At 41.7% G+C, this 24,355-nt stretch overlaps 1 pseudogene; it reads left to right on the forward strand.

Annotated features, from left to right (window-relative positions):
• Positions 1-349: 349 nt before the first annotated feature.
• Positions 350-24,355, forward strand: part of LOC123328107 — a 29,920-nt pseudogene continuing 5,914 nt past the window's right edge.

Genomic DNA, 24,355 nt, shown 5'->3' on the forward strand with positions numbered 1-24,355 from the left:
CATTTCCATGCCTTCTGTGTACCCAGTTGAAGGGAAACTCACTCCCGTCCACAAATCACTTAACCTCTTATGATGTCTGATACTAAAAAAATAGTATGTTAGCAACCATGGGGATTCCAATTTGTGGAGATAAGTATTTGTTTTTTTACTTAAGCCCTGATTTATTGTCTTTGGTTGTTTAGGGTAGGGGGTGGCTGATTTTTAACAGGAAGATAAACTTGCAGATGGAAATTCTTTTAAGCCATAAATACCACTAACTTGCCTGGTCCAGGGAAGTTCAAATAAAGACACTGGCATTTAGCGGCTCCTGAAATGTTTTCCTTCTTTGCTCATTGGCCAAGAGAAAGACATGTCCCACCATCAGCAGTATAGGCGCCAGACCCTGACCCAGGCCTGGATACTAAACCGTTCAGAGCTCGTCTTGCTAAGAAAGGAGGCAGAAGGTGACAAATTAGCCTATGCCAGTTAACCTCCAAAGAGGAAGCCTAACTTTACACAGCAATCTCTGATGGTTTCCTTATCTGCTTTCTTTAGTATAAACAGTCCTTCTTGAGTCCCCCCCTATTCTCCTAGCAGGCTCTAGGGTTTAATTCTGAGTCATTAGCTAAATTCACCTTCTTTGCTCTGCTCCCTAATACTGTTTGTATCTTCCCCCTTGGTCTTTTGCAGATCCTGGAAGATATCCACTCCTAGGGCTGGTGCAGTGTCTTATTCATTCCTGGAGTCTACCACTATGTGGAGCAGAGTCCCTACCACTGAGTAGGTAAGCAGTAGGCTTGTCCATTGGCCAATTCAGTGCTGTGTACACACTGAACCCCTGGGGGAGCTACAAACAACACACAAGAAATGCGGCTCTGGCCTCACAGACCAACTGAATCCTGATCTCTGGGTGTGCAGTCCCATCACTGGCACATTTGGAAGGCTCCACGGGTGATTCTGGTGTCTGAAGAAGGTTGACAATTACTGAGTTAATTAACTTGGCTTCACTCCGTATGTTTTGTTTGCTTCCAAGTTTGGAAGAAACCTGCTTGAATTCTTTCAAGGAAGAAAGGGGGCTCCTCTTTACTGCAGCGCACAGGCTTCTCACTGCAGTTGCTCCTCTTGTTGCAGAGCACCGGCTCTAGGCGCTCAGGCTTTAGTATGTTGCGGCATGTAGGCTCACTAGTTACAGTGCACGGGCTTAGTTGCTCAGCGGCGTGTGGGAACTTCCCAGGACCAGGGATCAAACCCATGTCCCTTGCTTTGGCACGAGGATTCTTAAGCACTGGATCACCAGAGAAGTCCCAACATTAATATGTTATGATTGAAAGTTACCAGCAACTCTGCAGCCATCCTAGGTGTAGCAATATGGAAATCCTTATTATTTCCAGACCACCTCCCTGGATCAGGCCTCTGCTCCCTTCCCTTCACCTTTGGAATGCTTGTTACCTGTCTCCAGGTGTCTGAATCCTATGAGTCCCAAAGGGCCATCTCCAAAAGCACTTCCTCTCTGACTTGGCATAAAAATCTCCCTTTAAGGCAGGGGCTCTCAAACTTTAGCAGCTATCTCATTCACCTGGAGGACTTCTTAAAATACTGATTTCTGGGCCCAGGCCTAAGATCCTAATTCAGTAGATCTAGGGTGGGAGTCAAGAATTTACACTTCCAACCAGTTCCGAGGTACTACAGATGTCAGTTGTTCACACCTTAAGTGGTGCTGTTTTAGGGCCCTGAACATCTTACAACTTCTATTGTAGTTATTTGAGTATAAATTTCTTTTTCAAGAGAACCAAGTTCTCAGCGGAAAGGCCAGCATCTATTAATACTTTCCCTTCTATCCAGAGAAGGAGCCCTTGGACTGGGCCTTGAAGGAGCTCAGGGTTGGGAGCCCTACAGCAAGGAACCTGGGACCAGGAACAGGAACAGTGGCATGGTCACGAGACAGCGAGTGGGTGGGACATGAAGGCACAGGGGAAGCCTTCAGCGATGTGTTAGGTTGCATTTTGAGAGGTGGGTATGACGGAGATCCTTGAAAAGCAGGCAGAAGACAGTTCATTTGAGCCTCTAACCTGCAAGAGCCAAGGGCTGAACTGCATGGTGTCATGACATGATCCCATCCCATTACCAGAGCTGTGTGGGGCTCTGACTTACTCTTGGCATTCCCAACTGTAGGTGCATATCCTAGATGTGCCGTAGGCATTTTGCTCTTCTAGCCCCCAGAGTCTGTTGTTCTGCTAATGACTCTTGTCCACGAGAACCCGACTGTAGCTCTGGGTATGTGAGCTGATCCTGGAAACCTGGACCGAACCAGAGCCTTGAAGTCACCGAGCCTGGTTCCTCCTCCCGCAAATTCTGGCTCATTCCTTCTCTGAACACTGCTTGTGCTGCTTTGTTTGAAAGTGGCTTGACCAAGAAGCCAGAAGCTTCATTGCCTCTAGAGATTGTCTTTTTTTTTTCACTTTCAGCATACACTTGGTTTAAGGAGATAATCATGAGAGACAGGAGGAGATGGAAGCCTGGAGGCAACAAGTCTGGTCTCAGTGAGAAGTCCTTGGTGCCATTCTGCAGGTTTTCTACTCTGCCTGCTTCACAGAGTACTGATGAGGTTAAATAATTAATGTCTGTGAATGTACTTTGTAAGCTTTAAAGCGCTGCAGGAATATAATTAATTATGTTTATAATTGCAGGTAATGTAATTATAATTATAATTACTTTGTGGGTAGACGTGGAATAGGTCTATCCCATACCCATTCTCTAGTAAAATATCCTTGGTGGATATCCTTGGTGAGGTCATCTAGTTGTAGATTTGAGCTTGACTCACTCCCTCTGACTATATTTTCAATATTGGGGATATATGTAAGACCTTGGCTCAAGGACTGTTGGCTGTGCTTTAGAAAATGGGAACAAATGCATGGAGTGAAGCTGGGAGACCTAATATATTGGTAGTAATATTCGTTGGCACTTATCTGTCAGGTAGATAAGGTTAAGGCAAATTATTTATGAATTTACATACATATAGGTGTATGTGAAGTAAAAGTCACTAAGTCGTGTCCGATTCTTTGTGACCCCAGTGGACTGTAGCTTGCCAGGCTTCTCTGTCCATGGAATTCTCCAGGCCAGAATACTAGAGTGGGTAGCCGTTCCCTTCTCTAGGGTATCTTCCCAACTCAGGGATCGAACCCAGGTCTCCTGCATTGCAGATGATTCTTCACCATCCAAGCCATGAGGGAAGCCCTTGTGTATATAGGTATAGATATATAAAATGATGCTCACCAGGATCCTATAGCTAAATATAAAAACACACATGTAATTTGTATAACTGATATACATTAATAATTACTCTAAGTGGCAGTTATTTCCAGAAATCCACTGGAATCCAATACATTCTAAAATGATCCCACTACTGCTAAATTGTAAGTCTGCTCTATCAAGCAATGTTTATCAATACTAAGCTGAAAAATGTCCTATGTTATAGTATTTTTTTTTTGTTCAGCAAAACCAGTATGCTTGATAGAAGTGCCAAGTAATTTACTTCCTTCTGTTAACATCATAATCTTAAAAAATAATGGTGTTTGAGCCCATGTTCTGGAGCAATGGGTGTATTTGTGCCCCAGAGATATATACCAAAGCTAGGAATTCTCAGAGTTTATTAGAGAAATCTGTACTGTTACAAGTGAGACTACTAGAAACTATTGTCTGTATTTCCCCCATTTGAAAGATCAGTATAATGGCAACATATTTAACACGGAAAATGCTTCTCTTTCATGAGAAGTGTGTCACTTCTTGACATGGCAAGATTCTACCCAAGAAGCTAAATTGTATTTCTTTGGAGTCTCTGACCTTCTGCCTTTGTTCCTATGCACTGTTAATTGTTGTTAATTTCTAACACCTCATTAATTATTTCCATTAAAGATGTGGGAGAGGGAAATGCCCTTCATTCATGGATGGTCACACAACTAAACCATTAATAATTTTTAAAAGTGTGTTACTTTAAAAGTGAAGAGTGAATTTGAGGCATTTGCGTTAGAGTTGGTGTGCTTCTGATGGCTGGACAATGACACTCTTAAATTCTGGCGCTGGCTGTGTGGGTGGGGACACCGAAAGGATGCAGTTCTGGCTGAAGAAGACGCCGAGTCTCCTTTCGCTTCCTTAATGACTGTGACATTATCCTCTAGTGCAGAATGTACTTTTCAGAGAACGTCTCTTTACAACTTTTTCTTGCTTTGCGAAAGAAGCCTAGAGGTGAAACAGCTTCCTCCAATGTCACAGCCCAAGTCAGTCGCACAGTTAGTACTTTACGTGGAGTTGCTGACTCCCACTCGTCTTCAGCCCACCAGACCATGCCGGGAGGTCAGCACTGGGGCTGTGATGACTTTCACTCCCACTTAAGGCTTTCACAGAGATGGATCCAAGGCCATTTCGCTGACCTTGGGCTGCCAATCTTAGAAAAACTCCTGGGACTGACGTTTAGTGTTGAGATTTTTATTTAGCACCTATCTTGAAAGCCCAGACAGAAGATCCTTCCCACTCCCACTAGTTTTTAGGAATGTTGAGAATCAAACATTATAAATGGAAAAGAAGGATTGAATATGGTCTGTAGGTTTCACCAACCAGTGGAAAATTGTAGGGCATGGACAAAAGATTTGGGAAAGTGGATAAAACACTGCCTTATAGGTGGAGATCTCAACAGTGAAATCTGGGCAGCTGGATTTTATAGCTAAAAGTGGATTCATTGCAGGGATAATATTTTGAACTTAAGGGTAGATATAATTCTTCTAGCTGAACTCTTTGTTTTGCTAATAAGACAATGGAGATCTGGAGAGGACCTGGAAACCCCTTACTATGAATGAGGGAAATGTGAGAACAGGTTATTTAGGGCTTTTTATGGCTTCCAATTTTGATTCTGCTTTTCATCTGGACTGTGACCGTAAGAGCAAGGGGAGGCAGCATTCTCCTCATTTTCCTTCCCTCTCCCTTTCTTTTCTTCTTCTGTGCTAGCATACTGGGGAGATGGGAAGGAACAACTTTCTGCTTCCTGGAATAGACTTAAAACTATACCAGACAACTTAGAGTATCAGATGACATCATGGACAAAAGGTGAGGTTGGAAGTCTAAACAACGGGCTGTTCTGTAAATGAGAAACCGTCTAACTTCAGGCCCCCTCTTCCTTCTCATCCATAAAATGAGGCACTTATATTTCAAGTCTTAAGGTTTATTGGGCAACTGGATTCTAAGGGCTGTTGCTCTTCAGTTGTCCAGTCATGTCCGACTCTTTGCAGCTCCTTGGACTGCAGGACACCAGACCTCCCTGTCCCTCACCATCTCCCAGGCTTTGCTCAAGTTCATGTCCATTGCATCAGTGATGCCATCCAGCCATCTCATCCTCTGACACCTTCTACTCCTTCTGCCCTCACTTATATTTCAAGTCTTAAAGCTTATCAGGCAGTTGGATTCTAAGGTCTAAATTCCCCTACCATTTCTTCCTGTTGTTCAGACAGTATCTTTTAATTGCTCTACAATAGTCTATGGATGCCACAAAATCCCACATTTAATTTATCCCTTCTTCTGTAAATGGCCATGTAAGTTGTCAGAAATTTTTTTTTCTCTTCAGAAGTCATGCTGCGATAAACATTTTTGTACAAATATCTTTACAGATATGTATAAAAATTTCTCCACAGTTTCAATTTTTTTTCAAATACTTCCAAATTAACCTCCAAAGTAACTATTATAATTTTCCAGTTTCACTCCTCCTACCTCTATTCCCAAAAACAACTACATGGTTTTTACCATCTTACCATCTGCAGTCAGCTGACAGGATCCAAGTTCTTATTCTAAGGGATGTAATTCCCCCCATCTCTGTTCCCTCAAAATCTTTGCTTCCCTTGCTTCCCTCCAATCTTCCTCCTCCATCAATAGTGGTGGTCTCTCCTTGGTTAGAGGTGAAGAGGAAGAGCCTAGCTTATACTCATGTTTGTGCCCTACTCTTTGGCTTCTGCCCTAATAATAATGTCATTATCCCCCCAAGAGGGTGACTTTTTGAAATCTGCAAGTTAGGAAGAAAATGCTGCTTCTCTTTAATGCTGTTTCAGCCCTTCCTTGAGCTAATGAGCAAGAGACATGGCCAACTGCTTGAATAGGAGAAAGGTCAAAGGGGAGACAAAGAAGTGCAAAAATAATCAGATAATATTTAAATTTTCTTGTCTTTAATCATGTATGTGCCTTTAACAAATTGCCTTTATTGAAAATAATAAGACTACATGAAACTGAATTATCTGGGAAATCTAGTACAGAGGGCCACTGTTACTAAAACACTCACCATTTCTGTTTTGGATTATAAGATAGTATTTCATTATTTGCATGTGGGTCTTATATTTCGAATAGGAAGAGAGATGATCCAGAATTAGGTAGACAAGCTAAGTATGTGCCCAGGCAGGAAGACGAAAAGAGGGAATCCAAGAAACATTTTAAAGGGGAAGAGATTGAATGAAGGGAAGAGCGAGGAGAAGAAGCTCATGATTTTGAGCCAAGGAAAGAAAAATGCTTGTGTCTTTGATAAGAAATGGGAGACAAGTGTAGCTCAAGATGGCAGGTAGAAGTTGATGAATTAGAATTTGGGTATACAGAATGTGTTCATCTCCAGGAGAAATTTCATCCCAACAGAACTTCCTTTTCTTTAAAGCTGCAGCCAACATGCTAACAGCCCTTTTGCGGCATTTTCCATGTGATTCACAGGATACCCTTTTACTGTGCGGAATGTTCTCTTGCCCACACCAGTCATCCTCCTGGAGCCTGCCATCTAGCAGCTTTCTGCTTCTTCAGCGCTTTCCATTCCTATCACAATTCCTAGACTTCTGAACTGTGCATGAGTGTGTGTGAGCCTGTGTGCATGCACAACACATACAACATGCACACACATGCACACAGATAAGCCCACAGACTGGAGACACTGGATTCATACTCCCCCCGAGGAAGGACTAACTTCCTTTCATGTCCTCAGAATGGGCTTCCTTGAATTTACCAGAGAACATCCTTGAATGGGGGCGGCCCTGCCACAGTCCTTGCACGCATCTCTGGAAAGCAAATTACTCCCAATTAGGTGAATATTCTACTGGAGGTTCCCACTTGGCAGTCAAGTGCCCCCCAGATCCACCTTCTTATTAACCCTCTGGTAATATTGCTATTCCTTGCCCCCTTTGAAGTTTTCTCAAAAATATTCAGCAAATTGTATTCCGTTTCCCTCCTGTCACCTTCCTTCCACAACATCAAGGCCATAGATACCTCAGTGCTGACTGTACCCTCAGTTCAGCTCAGCCAGAGGCAAGCAAAACAAGGACATTTCTAGCCAGTTTATTTGAAACACTTTGTGAAACAGACTGTTCTGAGTCATCAGTGATGTCCTGTTTCTAGGACAAAGAATAATTGCTCTGACCTCATAGTTGCTCTTTTCAAGGACTCAGGTTTAAAGGTTATAAAGAGCTATTCAAACTCAATTATTTCTAGTTCCTCTCTCACGTTTTCCACTGCCTTTCAATATATGATGGGAGGCTCATTCATAGTCATAGACCAGTTCAAGTAATACATGCTCCCAAGATTATAAAATGAAAATTCGTTCACTCCTTTATTTATGATTTCAACCAACATTTCTGGAGGACCCTGACATGCTAGGCACATACACGAGGTACCAAAGGTCAAAGATATCCTACGCGATACATTCTGGAGTGGAACACAACTATAGCAACTGGCTATAGCTAAAGTGAAATAAGTTGCCCATCTTTTGTGTTGTTGTCTTCTCTACTTTTCTTTTTTGTCTTTTCTATATTTCTTTACTTTTCATTCTTTATCTCTCTAGTTCTCTTTTTTCTCTATTTCCCCCTTCTTTTTCACCACCTCATTCTGCCATGGTATTTTCAAAAGGTGATCTTGTGTTCTGTCTCTCCCACTTGTTTCACAGTACTGATATTTATCAATGGACAAAAGACAAACCACCATTCTTTCCAAATATGGTCATTTTGCAATCTTAGTCATCTGAGATTTTTCCAAAAGGATGGGAAAAAAAAAATGTGTAAACCACTGAATCAGTGGATAAAGCTATTGGAAAAAAATTAAAGATCTTAAGACTTGGAAAGAAAGGCCACATTTTCTGAACAAAAAGTCAGCTCCTGAATTTTTCAGGATTGCCTTGGTTTTATTGTGGTAATAAACAGCTTCCAAATGTCAGTGACTTAATCTAAAGAGTTTGCTTCTTGCTGATGTCTACCATGGGCCTGTGGAGGACTCATCTCCACCAAGTCATTTAGGAATCCAGGATACTGGGCCTCCTGTCATCTCAACACAGGCTTCCAAGCTCACTTCTGCCCAGGAGGAGAGAGCTGGGGAGTCTTCTGAAAATAAAAAGCTTTGGCCCAGAAGTGACATGTAGTACCTCTGCTCACAACAAGAGAGCAGGCACACAGCAGTATCCACTGCTAAGGAGCCGAGCTGTGGCAGCCTCCATATGCCTGAGAGCAGAGGAGGCCTGCCTCTTTGTGACCCTAGTGGTGTCCAGCACAGCACTCGGTCAGCAAGTTTGAAATGAAGACCACGGGAGATCCCAAATGTCTGGCTGCTGTGCCTGAAAGGCAAGTAGAGAACAAAGAGCCAAGCTGTGTCCTTCAGCAACAGACCTCAGGCCTGTTCCTCTGGTTGCTGTTTTACAAGCACGTATCTCTGGCTACACAAACTCCTCACCACCTTAGGTAACCTCCTCCATAGATCCTTGTACCTGAAGGCAGAATAATAAACCCATGTGTGTCTTTTTATCCAATAAAGCATCCACCTCAAATTACTAAGAGAGTTCATCCCTGAGGTTGAATATTCCTTTTAATTTACCTCTTTAATTAAGGTGGGGTTTGTGAGACTTGAACCACTAAGAAGCGTAACCATTCTAAGACTGGGAGGCCGTCCCTTGCCTGTGACCATGTGATGGAGTGAGGCTGCCAGGGAGCCAGGCTTTCAAGAATGATGAGACAGCTCCATCTATTGTGGCCACCAACCTGAGTACGTAACTGAGTGTATCACTTCCCTCAGATACATTCTCTCAAAGTGAAATTAACTTTACGGTATACGCAATTGTAAAATCTTTTTGGATGGTTTTATGTAATGATCCAGGAGTTTGCAGATAAGTGACTGTTGAGTAGCTATAAACTAGAGTTTGCATATACTTCTGAACTTCCTGGAACACCAAAGATCGAGGTCCTTAAAATCATCCATGTAAGAGTGGGTACATGCTGATCCCTTAACAGAGCTCAGCCTAAAAGAGACAAAAGCTGAGAAAACCAACTCAACATGTGGCAAATAAGAGCTGAAACTCCAAACTAGGCTGATTCTTTGCATCCTGGGTGCCCAGTTATGAGCTTGTGTGACCTTGATCAAGTTACAGAATGTCTTTAAACTTCAGTTTCCCATAAAATGAGGATGAAAATAGTACTTGTCTAAGAGACTTGTAAGAATTAAATGAGGTGATGATACTTATTAGCAGAGTGCCTGGCACATACCAAGAGCTCAGATAATGTTACTAGTAGCTATTATATTATTAATATTGTTCTGTGTTGCAAGCATGTATGGAGTGTGACCTTAAGCAAAACACATGCTAGACACTGAAAGAAATGCTTGAATGAACAAGTCAGAGCCTCTGCCTTTCAGGGATTTGCAAACGTGTGTGTGTGTGTGTGTGTGAGAGAGAGAGAGAGAGAGAGAGAGAGGGAGGGAGAGATAATTGGAAGATATAAAGGTAGAATGAAGAGAGAAGAACCAGGAAAGGAAAATTACAAGATAAATAAATCTTTTAGTTGCGGGCTTACTCTGTACTTTTAAATAACTAATTTCATGTAATGTTCACACAACCCTCTGGGTAGGCATTACTAACATCCTCATCTTATTCTGAAATAAAGAAGCTTTAGAAGGAGGTCCGTAGCATCAGGTGACACATGGGGTTGGGGAAGCAGAGGGGCACAGGGCTGTGTGGTTGGCTTGACTGGAGCACAGGAGAGGGCCGGTCGAGTGGAACGTGAGGTACCTGGTGTCCCAGGGACGTCCTGCTCACAGGCACCGGCGGTCATTGCTCACACGGAGTCCAAGGCCATCTCTGATTTTGTCCAGACAATCATTAGTGTCTTGCTGTTCGACGCAGAAACAGTAGAGTGCCTTGGCGCAGTCACCACGTCTTTGAGAGGCTGGAAAACTAAAACATGTATTCGGGCCGTGCTTATCCTCAACTTCAAATCTTGCAACAAACCCAGGACATGCCAAAAGGGCCGCCAATGGCAAAATAGCCCCACGTGAGAGACATTCAGGCAAAAACTTCATGGTGATCCAAGGTTGACCACTAGATGTCGCCTGGCTGGGCTTGGTGATATACCTGAAGATGGTGGTTAGAACCGAAACCAGTCTCTGTATTTCTCCACCTCCTCCTGTTTGTCTTTCCAGCACTACAAGACCAAGACTATTATCAGTATCAGACTCTTTACTCCACCCACCCACCCCCACTAGTATGTTTTATTATGAATTAAGAGATAAAATATAAAGGTATAAAGAAACTTGGGAACTTCTGGATTCTTCTAGACTTCTGCCCCATTAAACACTTTGGAAAGAAAGGTAATCTCCATGCAAAACCTCCATTAAAATAACTTTGTGGGCTTCTCTGCAATTAGCACCTCCAGAATCTTGCTCTGACTCTTGGTTTAGTTGACTTACTTATGTCCTGATCTTATACTTGATAAGTTTCTCTAATCAGATGAGAAAACAGTTGAGCATTTCTGGACTATAGACCAACCGTAATGTTATTTGAAAATAGAAGCTGGGCTTGGGGGTTTAGGCTTTTCCCTTTTTATTTGTATATGATTTAGTGTTCATCCTACACTAGACACTAAAATGCATTGTTTAATTATCTGAGCTCAACACACCATTTTATAATTCATTAGTCAGTTGCTCTTTGCAAAAGCTTATTTCTTATGAAACAAAAGTGGGAATCATGCAACTGGACTATTTATCTCTCTTTAGGGGTTGGGGGTTAATATCTGATAGCTCATAACATCTTTATTATAATGCATTTATAATGATTTACTGAAATCATTCTATGGCTAAGTATCTAATGTCAAAACCGGGATCTGGCATGAAATAAAATGCTGTATCCTTGGGTAGCTCTAGGGAAAAAAAGGCCTCAGCCAATATTTTCTATGTAATTCTACAAACTGTAATAAGGGTAAGGGTAATTGCCTTAATGTCAATTAAGCTATTAATAATGCCCATCCTGTCATTTCTAAATATAGCAGTGTCTCAATCATACATTACTGTCCCCTGTAATTTCTGTCTACACAGAAATGAGATCACAGCTTCTGCAGGTCGGGAAGTCTGTCTTGCAGCCAGCCTTTCCTCCTTTACATACAAGAAAGTTTGGAGGTTGATTTACTTGTTTTCTTTTTTTTTTTTTTTGGCTTTTTAAAGCAACACAATTTTATTTTAGAGTTCTTTTTTTTTTTATTTTATTTTATTTTTAAACTTTACATAACTGTATTAGTTTTGCCAAATATCAAAATGAATCTGCCACAGGTATACATTGGGGAACACATTTTCTTTTATGAGATCTTTCTACTTAGACACACATATATAAATATTTGTAAGGGCAAGGCAATCCTGTGAACAGAGACAATCCAGCCTCAACATCTCTCTGTTTTCATTCTGCTTCTAGATGACTAGTGTGGTGTGCTCCTTATCAGGACCAATGATCCAGGGTCCAGGCCCCCAAATGATGGTCCAGATTGTCCCGTAATAGCCAGCTGGGCACTTTAGAGTTGGGAGCACTCACGCCAGCTGCCTGATGCTCTGCTGTGTGCGTGTTGTCCTCAGACAACCTGGATGCACACAAGTTCCTCAAGGATAGACAGACAGCAGGGTGAAACACAGTAGACTGAGACACTCGCAGAGTAGAGGGGCCCGTGGGCCCTTGGTGAATTTCAGCAGACACAGGGAAACGCGTATTCAGAATCGGGACTAGGAAGTGAACTGTAGGCTCTTGGTGAATAGAGATAATGTTGCCAACTCTCCCAGATGAGCTCTAAATCAGAGCCACTTATCTCACAGCGAAGAAGGACCTGGACAAGACCTCTTTCTGTAGTTGGCACTTATATTTCTCCTGGGCTAGGATTTCTGAGCAGTCACTTCCTCTTGCCCCCCTTGTTGGCCATCTTGGTGAAGTGAACTTCTACTTGATGATATTTAGAGCTCATTAATTTGTCCCAAGGAAGCTTACTGTATGGCAGTTTAATGACAGAAACCTGTTTTAATGCAAATGGACATGTAATCCCACTAAGGCACTCTGAGGGTGTAAATTTAAAACAATTGCTAGGAGCTGACACTGGAGTTTAATAAGATGGAGGGCTAGTTCCCAGATCCTGGTACGCCCCGGGGACCCTGCCTGGACACCCAGCCGTGGCAGTTTTAGTGCAGCTGGCGGTTTCCATGGCAATCAGAAGAGCGGGGCACTTCGGCAAGTCTCTCTGAGGTGATGGGGATCCAAGTTCTGGAAGGGTGGGTGGGAGTGCAGGGAGCAGGCAAGCTCTGTGCAGGGAGGAAATGAAGGGTGAGCAGGTGTGCTCTGCACATTATTCCTCAGGGCACAGGCTTGGGGAAGATGCCACTGAGACCCAGGAGGTGGCTTCTGCCCTGGCGTATTGTCAATGCCTGACCCGGGCAGATCACCACAGAAAGAGCACTGCCTGGGACCCCACTTCTGCCAGCAGGTAAAGGGGGAAGGCCGCCTCTTGAAAGGGGACAGAAATGAGGCTGAGGAAGGAATTGTTTGTGAATGTCTGCTAGATTATAATGCTGTTGGGTGCTACATCATTCTCCTGAGAGCCCTGAATAAGGTTATTCTGGGTGAAGTCATTTTTGTAATAAAGTTGGCTCTAACTCTGGGTCATAAATCATGGGTTCTGGTACTAAAAGAAATCACTAAACATGCCTCTGTTACCACATACTGTCCTCCTTTGAAATACTCTGGTTTTACTACAAATCCTCCATTGACTGAGATGGGGGAAATACACACAATGAGCAAACGATTCCTTCCGTCCCAGGCTGCAGCCCCGCAGGCATGTGGGCCTCCCGGAATGATTTCCTGAGGTGTGATGTTATTTATGGCGGGCTTTCTCTATCAAAAAGGCAAACAGCATCCTGAGTGACCCTGAAGTGTTTGCATCATTGCTTCTCTTGCTAATTGATTCATCCCCTGGCAGGGCCTGAGTCACGGGCTGTTAGCTGGACACTCTCTCCCCACTGCAGATCCTGTGGACTAAGGCGCACAACAAGCAAAGATGTTAATAAAATTGTTAAATGTCAAAACTGCAAAACCCACACCCATTCAGAGTCCATCAGCTCTCCTGGAATGATTCCGTAAAATACCATCTCCTCCCCTTGTCCTTTTCTCAGCCTAAACTTCATCACCTTCATTAAGGAAGAAGATTAAGAACTGTTATTAGCAACACATTGTTTGATTTCTTTCTTCACTTCCTCCTTTCAGAGAAGAGTCCAGCACAGAATGAAAAGGAATGTTATCATAGGAAGTGCATTTCAGACGTAGTAAAGCAGAAAGGAGAGGGTGGCCCCAGTGGCAGTTGTAAGAGGGACAGAGTGTGGATCTCTATAGCTCAGTGGCTGCAAAGCAGAAAATGAAGATTGTAAAAACGTCACATAAAGAAAAAATGCACAGTGGATTCGTTTTGCGATGCCCATAATTCAGTAATGCCTTTAAGTAGCTAGAAGAAATATAATAAATGTTTTTCCACAACATTGATCATACTGTATCAGAGGAAATATTAGCGTGCAGGGAGCCATGATTATACTGGTAGTAATTCTCGGTGCAGAAAACTAGTAGAAGATGGGACCCTTTATAGGCCCAACTTTTATTGGCTGCAGTTATTTACCTTTAAGAATACGCCTAATACATTGTCCTATAGCTAAATATTTTTGTGAAAATTCAAACCAGTAGTATCAGTAAATCAGAAATCTTGCCACCATTTTATAGAATTTATGTATATATTTTCCTGTAGATGCTCTGATACGTTCCAGAATACAAAACCAGCCAATTGACCATGTAAAAATTCTAGAATGTCTGTAAAACAGATTCTTCTGTATTCTGAACCTGGATAGGAGCAGACAGGTTTATGGCATGTGATTCCACCCAAATGCCACCTGTATATATATAACATCTCTCTAAAGAAATTAAATGGATTATTAGATTATATACTGCAGTAAAACTATACCGGAAGCTGTAAGCCAGGAGAGGATATGCATGTTGGCAACTGCCTTTTTTAGGGAATCTTGAAACATCAAAGGAAGCTTTGCAAGACAGGATTTTTCTTGAGGAAGAAAAGAAGGGAACGGATCCCTCATGCCAGCCTCTTGCTCTTCATACTGGCAGGACCTGGTAATGTGGTGGCCATGGCCACCTTGATGTAGGAGGTTCCAGCCTGTCAAGGGAAGGTTCTACCCTTGCTCTCGAGGGACCCTGGGGTTTGATTCTAGAAATAAATTATCAAATGGGAGTTACAGGGTGCTCTGGATAAGAACCACCTGGCCAGACTCCTGCGGAACTAAAAGGAGAGGTGACACCTGGGTGTGCCAATTCTCCATATATTCCCCACAAAGAAGCAATAAGCCAGAGGGATCTCTGAGTGAAGATCCTGAGAGAGCAGTGCTAGGAATGTGTTCTTTTGCTTTAGAATCTGGATAATCCCTCTTGCAGTTCAAAGGCCTTGTAAAAGCAAACAAAGCTGGCTAAAACCTGTGGATTCACCTGCTCTGTGTCAACACACGTCTCCCAGAACTCTCACTGCCACAGGTCGTTCCCCAGGCACTCCTGGGACCCTCCCCATGTCTCTGGCTGGCGCTCTCTGCAGAGTGCTCACTGCAGGCCTCCTGTGCACCCGCTCCTTTCAATCCAACCGCTTCTGAGCAGTGCTTTCTCCTCCATTAGGGCACAACAGAGAGGTACGTGAGCTGAATGGTATTTGGAGCTTTTTATGGAATTATGTCTTGATTATCTTGTTGGATAGATGTGAAACTTGTTTATTTCTCTCTTCTAACAAGCAGGTTTTGAGAGGGTGCCTGTAAATTCTTCCCAACTTGAGAAATTTAAAGAGGCAGACAGATGAAGGGAAAGAACCCCAATAGGAGGGGTACATCTAAAATTGAGAAAAGCTTGGCACACGATGATGGTTTTTCCGGGAGTGCCACCCAGGAAGTTGGTAAGCTGTCACCTGACATACTCAGCGTTGACATGGACATACATAATTTACAGGTCAGGTGACTTAACAGGCTTCTGTTGAGAGTTCTTTCCCAGGGTCACTGAGGGGGCCACCTTGCCAGCATCCTCCTACAACTGGCAGTGGTCTAGGTACAGCAGCAGCAGCTGTTTTCAGATTTTTTTTTTAATGAAAATTATTATTTTTTAACTTAGTTAATTGGTTGGTTATTGAAGGAATGCAATTTAAAACAAGAAGTTGAGGGGGGAGCTAATTATCCGTTTGAATTCCCTCTTCAGATATATTATCCTACATGGACTTATTACCAAAACTTGTTGAAGATTAATGAGTAGTCCTGTTCTTTCTTCTCTCGCCTCCCTTCCCTCTCCCTCCCTTCCCCCATTTATCCCTTCTTCCCTCCCTCCTTCCCTCCCAATCTTCCTTCCTTTTTTCTTTCCTTCCTTCTCTCCTTTATTTTCCATTCCTTTTCTTCTCTTACCCTTCTTCTTTCTCTTCATCTTAAATGACTTGGTAAAAATCATAATGAACTTCTTAGAGCAATTCCACAACCATGAAAATGTTCAGGGTCACGGATGTTTTCCCTGGAGTATTTAACAGAGGAGTCAAGTATAGCTTTCATTTCTGCTGTGTCTGCAGCATGCACGCAGTCTCATTTGTCCTTGCAAAAATGTCTAAGTGTGCTTAGGAGGGTCAGGGAGACCCTTGGAACACTATAATTTTAGTAAATTAAAAAACATCAAAATAACACTTAACAAAACAGATTTTCGAAACTACTTAGGAAGTAGAGTGAACTTTGTTTCACTTGGCATCCAGCCTGAATTATTGACTTACATTGTGGCCAGATGAAGAATCTAGACAACATTTGACCATACAGAATATTTTATTATAATTTAAAACATTTTATATTTTAAAATGAGATTCACTTGTAATTATCTCCACAACCGCTGGATGTCACTGTTGCATACGCCTGGGCAGTAAAAGCTTCCCGCTTGGGCAAGCAGAAACTGGTATTTTAAGGGCTTTCATGCTTCCTTCTTGGCACTCTACCTTTTGGTTGAACACATGCTATCATGCTAAGACGACTGTCTTCTCCACTCAGTGCACTCAGCCCTATTCTCAATTATGGCACTCTACTGGGAATTCTAATTTATACAGGATGAGATTTCTCAAACACAATTATCTTCCTCACTATTTAAAAAGAGTATGGTACATTTATAATAGTTCCCAACATTGTGTATTAATTATAACTAGCACATTCTGGATACCAAATGGAGTGAACACATAACCATAAAATATCCTGGATTTATAAAGTGGCTTCCCGCCGCCCCCCCTCCAAAGTGCTTACGACAGTTTCATATCTATTTGCTCATCTGTCTTCCCAACACCCCTAGGGGGTTACCTGCTTTAATGCTTTTATGAGTCAAAGTTGACCTGTGAAATAAATTGAATGAAGTAATTATTTGCACTGGGATCCCAGGAGTAAAGCAAAAGCAAACACTGAAAACTGTTCCAGACAGCTAATTATAGTTTGCAAAAGTAACTCGTTGAAATTTGGGTAGTTTTGGGTTTTTTCAATTACTTTAAAAATTTCTTAATCCCTGGACCCCTTTACCTCTTCTTTTAAATATGCATTTAAAAAAAAAATCTAGGCCATCTTGTATAGCTGACGTTATACAGAAATTAGATATTTTTTTAAATTTTATTTTATTTTTAAACTTTACATAATTGTATTAGTTTTGCCAAATATAAACCTGAAAAAATCCTGGCCCCTAGAAGTGCTAGACTAGAATATGACCCATGGGAAGAAATGGGAGGACCAACTGGAACCGTTGTTAGCTTTCCCTACAGTTAGAAATGACCATGAGCTTCACTTCAGCTGTTTAGTTGAGTCTCTTTTTTCCTAAAACCTTGGACTTGTTTTCTTTAGCTTCCTCTCGTGCCTTTGCACTAGGGAAGTCAGAGCTGTTCCTGGAGGGACTACAGGCCTAGATCTTAGCCGGGGGAGGTGGGGAGGGGAGATCCCCTCTGTTCTAGTGAATAATCAGAGAGTTGTGTTGCCTGTCATCTATAAGATGCTTTGATCCAAAATTTCAGTCATTGTTTCCACATTTAGGGGCTGGAATGAACATCAAAGAAGTGGGTGTACGGAATTTACTGAATGCCAAAAAGTACAATAACATACAGAGGATATAAGCAAACCCCAGTGGCAAAATTTGCTGCCAAATGTCACACATAATAAAGGCCCCTGAAGTGAGAGTCTGCCTTTGACAAATGCATAATGATATCAATGCCAAGGGAAGGAACTAGCATGCTGAAAGGTGAATAAAAGAGCCGGGAACAGTTCACTGGACTTAACAAATTTCCTTCGTGCATTTTCACACAACAGGGAAAGCAGGTGGCACAAATGCATTAGGTGATCACTGGACAGGGCTGCAAACTCACCAGCAGTTTTAAATTGATCTGGCTTTTTTGGGGTGCAGCTCTAAAGATGAAAATAAAATGTGATTAGTAATTACTCATCTTCTGGAGGGAAAAAAGGGGGGGAACAAGGAAAGTGAAAATAGCTTTCTTGTTCTGTCTTGGATAGTTCCAGATTTGAAAGCCCATATGTTGTTTGCTATAACTTCTTCTCCTCCCAGGGCCAATGCATTCCAAACATTTCAGCTAGCGTAGTACACCGAGGAGCTAGGAAGTTAGGGCTCGTTTGTATCCACAGTCTTTGTTCAAATATGGATTAATTTTGGTTAATTTCAGTGGGTGCACATAAAGTAAAATGCACAGAACTGAAACCACTGAAATCAGGCCATCATGTGATCATCTAAAAACCTACTTTTCAAGCTCCTTTAAGTTTTATTTTTGAAATAAAAACAATAAAATGACTGTAAAAAGTTTCCAAAAGCATTGACATTATGAGCAATTGCTAACCAAGGCTATTCCCAGAATGATGGAGAATATTTGGATATAATTCTAGAAAAGCTAACTGCCCTGCAGTGCCAACTATAAATATGTCATTCAGAAGGTGATTTGATAAGGCTCCTGTGGTAGGTGGCTCTTGCCTCCAGGGCCAGATATCGATAGAGAAGCATATTGTGCTGCTACCACCAAGGTCAGCCTTGGAGGGCGCAGCAGATTCTTGCCCAAAGCTCCCATCCTTTTACTATGGAGATGAATACTTTAAAAAAAAAAACAAAAACAAAACCAGACTGAGTGTGGATGTTTAAAGGAAAGAGTCTCAAAAATGCCACAGTACCTGGTAACAGCTTACCAGGTTCATGAGCATAGTCTGGTAATGAATTAAGTACAAGTAAAACCAAGATGTGTGTGTTTATTTGAAACCCTCCAGGGTTGAGCAAAAAATTGTGCCAGTTGCAAATGGAGTCAGCATTTCTATCCTATGCATTACGCAATCAGAGCTTGTTTGCTTGTATTTACCAAAACCATTTTCAACACAATCCCTACAGTTCTTCCTACAAAATTTCTTCTGCAGGCTTGCACTGCCTAATAACGGAGCTCATAGATGGGTCCTGCTTTGTTTATTGTGCATGTTAAGTAAATGCAATGATTTTCATTATTTCAGACTCTATAATGAAATGACTGAGTGCCATTAGAAAATGGACAAACAAGTATTCAACTGGCTGGATGAACCGTAGCTTTCTGGCATTAAAGGTGTAATATTTATGAGTTAATTTAATCATAGAAGAAAATATTGAGAAGGTGACTGAGTAAAATGATTACTGTGTATGATGTTTTTGCCATGCAGCTGGATAAACATATTCTATGACAGACCTTGGCAAGAACTGCAAAGATGCTCTTACAATGGCATGAATAAATATTAGGTGCTGCCTAGAAGTCACTGCATTTGAAGTCTTGAGCAAAGCCAGATGAGCTTTAGCAGGAAAATATGAAGAAGCCATGTATGCACATTAGGATTATGTAAACACTGAGTTCTTTCTCTGCTGCCTGGGAATTGCTCTAACATTCATTTTCATCTACATCACTGACAGATTTTTTTTTTCTTTTACACATTATCTTTGCACTTCTAGGAGTGCACTTAAGCATCAAGACCCAGTTTGGGGGCAGCCCAGGTAAGTTTTTCAACAATATGGACTTGCAGAGAAAAGAAATACTTTGCCTAGGCTACAGGGAGCTGACAAAAAAGATTGTATTTTATAGTGACCCAATCCCAGGTGGCTCAATGGGTAAAGAATCCTCCTGCAATGCAGGAGACTTAGGCGATGTGTGGATGTGTGTTTGATCCCTGGGTCAGGAAGATCCCCTGGAGAAGGAAATGGCAACCTGCTCCAGTATTCTTGCCTGGAGAATTCCATGGACAGAGGAGCCTGGCAGACTGTGGTCCATGGGGTCTCAAAGAGCCAGACATGACTGAAGCGACTGAGCATGCAAGCATGCAATCCAGTCTATGTAAAACAGTAAATTTAAAAATTCCTTTTCATGAATGTCCTTAGAACATAGGGTTTCAGATTCCAAGAAGGACCGTAAGATAAAGTGATAGTTGGGTATATATTTTAAAGTCAGGAGATCAGCAATAATATTATAACAGTCATTTAATGAAGCATTTGATTCAGGGCAGCAAGAACCAGTGTACAGTACATGATCACAGAAATATATTTTTGTGGGTTTTTCCCCCCACAGGTTGTTATTTTACCAATAAAGAAAGTATCTTTTTTTTCAGTTTTATTGAAACATAATTGATATAAAATACTGTGCAAGTTTTAGATGTGCAGTGTGTTGATTTGATACACATATATTGTGAAATAATCACCACTACAGTGTGAGCCAACACCTCCATCACCTTACACAATTATCATTTCTTTTTTGTGGTGAGAACATTTAAGATCTACTCCCAGCAACTTTCAAGTTAACTATAATTACCATGCTGCACATTAGATCCTCCAGAGTTTTTCATTTTATAACTAAAAGTTTGATCAACACCTTCCCATTTACCTCACCCCCCAGCCCCTGGTAACCACCATTCTACTCTTTGTTTCTATGAGTTTGGCTTTTTTAAATTTCACATGTAAGTGATACCAGACAGTATCCATGTTTCTCTGTTAATTTCACTTAGCATGCCCCCAAGTTTCATCCATCTTGTCACAAATGGCACAATTTACTTTTTTCTCATGACTGAATAATATTCAATTGTATATATGTACCCTATATTCTTCTTTCATTGAAGTATAGCTGATATACTCTCAGTATAGCTGAGAATTGGACCATAAAGAAACCTGAGCACTAAAGAATTGATGCTTTTGAACTGTGGTACTGGAGAAGACTCTTCAGAGTTGCTTGAACAGCAAGGAGATCAAACCAATCAATCCTAAAGGAAATTGACCCTGAATATTCATTGGAAGGACTGATGCTAAAGCTGAAACTCCAATACTTGGGCCACATCATGCGAAGAGTTGACTCATTGGAAAAGACTCTGATGCTGGGAGGGATTGGGGGCAGGAGGAGAAGGGGACAACAGAGGATGAGATGGCTGGATGGCATCACTGACTCCATGGACATGAGTTTGGGTGAACTCCAGGAGTTGGTGATGAACAGGGAGGCCTGGCGTGCTGCGATTCATGGGGTCGCAAAGAGTCGGACACGACTGAGCGACTGAACTGAACTGATGCTGAAGCTAAACTTCCAATACTTTGGCCACTTCATGTGAAGAGCCAATTCACTGCAAAAGACCCTGATGCTGGGAAAGACTGAGGCCAGGAGAAGGGGACAACAGAGAATAAGATGGTTGGATGGCATCACTGAACCAATGGACATGAGTTTGAGCAAACTCTGGGAGAGAGGACAGAGAAGCCTGAAGTGCTGCAGTCTATGGGGTCGCAAAGAGTCAGATATGACTTAGCGACTGAACAACAACAATAGTTGATTTACAGTATTATATTAGTTTCAGGTATACAGCATAATGGTTCAGTATTTTTACTGATTATACTAGAACACAGATTATAGCCAACATAATGGCTATAATTCCTTGCATATCACATTTTCCTTTTCCACTCATCTGTTGTTGGGCACCTAGGTTGTCTCTGTATCCTGGCTCTTGTGAATGATGCTACAGTGAACATGGGAGTACAGGCATTGCTTCAAGATCCTGATTTTATTTCCATTGGATATATACCCAGAAGCAGAATTTTTAGATCATATGATCGTTTTAATTGTTTGAGGAACCTCTATCACTATTTTCCATAGGCTGTGCCCCAATTTACATTCCTACCAACAATGTACAAGGATTCCATGTTATCCACATCCTTGCCAAAGCTTACCTCTTATCTTTTTGATAATAGCAACACTCTCTTCCAACAACACAAAAGAAGACTCTATACATGGACATCACCAGATAGTTAACACTGAAATCAGATCGATTATATTCTTTGCAGCCAAAGATGGAGAAGCTCTATACAGTCAGCAAAAACAAGACCAGGAGCTGACTGTGGCTCACATCATGAACTCCTTATTGCCAAATTCAGACTTAATTTGAAGAAAGTGGGGAAAACCACTAGACCATTCAGGTATGACCTAAATCAAATCCCTTATGATTATACAGTGGAAGTGAGAAATAGACTGAGGGGACTAGATCTGATAGATAGAGTGCCTGATGAACTATGGACTGAGGTTCATGACATTGTACAGGAGATAGGGATCAAGACCATCCCCATGGAAAAGAAATGCAAAAAAGCAAAATGGCTGTCTGGGGAGGCCTTACAAATAGCTGTGAAAAGAAGAGAAGCGAAAAGCAAAGGAGAAAAGAAAAGATATAAGCATCTGAATGCAGAGTTCCAAAGAAGGGCAAGGAAAGATAAGAAAGCCTTCCTCAGCAATCAATGCAAAGAAATAGAGGAAAACAACAGAATGGGAAAGACTAGAGATCTCTTCAAGAAAATGAGATAGACCAAGGGAACATTTCATGCAAAGATGGGCTCAATAAAGGACAGAAATGGTATGGACCTAAGAGAAGCAGAAGATATTAAGAAGATGTGGCAAGAATACAAAGAAGAACTGTACAAAAAAGATCTTCACAACCCAGATAATCACGATGGTGTGATCACTCACCTAGAGCCAGACATCCTGGAATGTGAAGTCAAGTGGGCCTTAGGAAGCATCACTACGAACAAAGCTAGTGGAGGTGATGGAATTCCAGCTGAGCTATTTCAAATCCTGAAAGATGATGCTGTGAAAGTGCTGCACTCAATATGCCAGCAAATTTGGAAAACTCAGTAGTGGCCACAGGACTGGTAAAGGTCAGTTTTCATTCTAATCCTAAAGAAAGGCAATGCCAAAGAATGCTCAAACTACCACACAATTGCACTCATCTCACACACTAGTAAATTAATGCTCAAAATTCTCCAAGCCAGGCTTCAGCAATACGTGAACCATGAACTTCCAGAAGTTCAAGCTGGTTTTAGAAAAGGCAGAGGAACCAGAGATCAAATTGCCAACATCCACTGGATTATCAAAAAAGCGAGAGAGTTCCAGAAAAACATCTATTTCTGCTTTATTGACTATGCCAAAGCCTTTGACTGTGTGGATCACAATAACGGTGGAAAATTCTGAAAGAGATGGAAATACCAGACCACCTGACCTGCCTCTCGAGAAACCTACATGCAGGTCAGGAAGCAACAGTTAGAACTGGACATGGAACAACAGACTGGTTCCAAATAGGAAAAGGAGTACGTCAAGGCTGTATATTGTCATCATGCTTATTTAACTTCTATGCAGAGTACATCATGAGAAACGTTGGGCTGGAAGAAACACAAGCTGGAATCAAGATTGCCGGGAGAAATATCAATAACCTCAGATATGCAGATGACACCACCGTTATGGCAGGAGGTGAAGAGGAACTAAAAATCCTCTTGATGAAAGTGAAAGTGGAGAGTGAAAAAGTTGGCTTAAAGCTCAACATTCAGCAAACTAAGATCATGGCATCTGGTCCCATCACTTCATGGGAAATAGATGGGGAAATAGTGGAAACAGTGTCAGACTATTTTTTTGGGGCTCCAAAATCAATGCAGATGGTGATTGCAGCCGTGAAATTAAAAGAAGCTTACTCCTTGGAAGGAAAGTTATGACCAACCTAGATAGTATATTCAAAAGTAGAGATATTACTTTGCCAACAAAGGTCCATCTAGTCAAGGCTATGGTTTTTCCTGTGGTCATGTATGGATGTGAGAGTTGGACTGTGAAGAAAGCTGAGCGCCAAAGAATTGATGCTTTTGAACTGAGGTGTTGGAGAAGACTCTTGAGAGTCCCTTGGACTGCAAGGAGATCCAACCAGTCCATCCTAAAGGAGATCAGTCCTGGGTGTTCATTGGAAGGACTGATGCTGAAGCTGAAACTCCAATACTTTGGCCACCTCATGTGAAAAGTTGACTCATTGGAAAAGACTCTGATGCTGGGAGGGATTGGAGGCAGGAGGAGAAGGGGACAACAGAGGATGAGATGGCTGGATGGCATCACTGACTCGATGGACATGAGTTTGAGTGAACTGTGGGTGTTGGTGATGGACAGGGAGGTCTGTGATTCATGGGGTCACAAAGAGTCAGACACAACTGAGCAACTGAACTGAACTGAACTGAATGATTAGTTATGTTAAGCATCTTTTCATGCACCAAGTCTTCTGTGAAAAGGATTTGTCTATTCAGAAGGTCCTTTGCTTATTTTTTAATCGAATTCTTTGGTTTATTTGCTACTGAGTTGTATGAGTTCTTTATATATTTTGGATATTAACTTCTTAGCAGATACATGATTGGCCAATATTTCTTGCTGCCTCACAGGCTGGCTTTTAATTTTGTTGATGGTTTCTTTTGCTGCTCAGAAGTTTTTTAATTTAATATAGTCCCACTTATTAATTTTTGCTTTTGTTGTTTGTGCTTCTGATGTCAAATCTAAAGAAATATTTTCAAGACCAATTTCAAAGTTTTTTCCACCTATGTTGTCTTCTAAGAATTATAAGGCTTCATGTCTCATGTTTAAGTCTTTAATCCATTTTGAGTTAATTTTTGTGAGTGGTTATGAGAGGGGTCCAATTTTCTTCTCTATGTGCCAACCCAGTTTCTCAA

Source organism: Bubalus bubalis, chromosome 2, assembly GCF_019923935.1.
Source record: "Bubalus bubalis isolate 160015118507 breed Murrah chromosome 2, NDDB_SH_1, whole genome shotgun sequence".
NCBI classification, from domain to species: domain Eukaryota; kingdom Metazoa; phylum Chordata; class Mammalia; order Artiodactyla; family Bovidae; genus Bubalus; species Bubalus bubalis.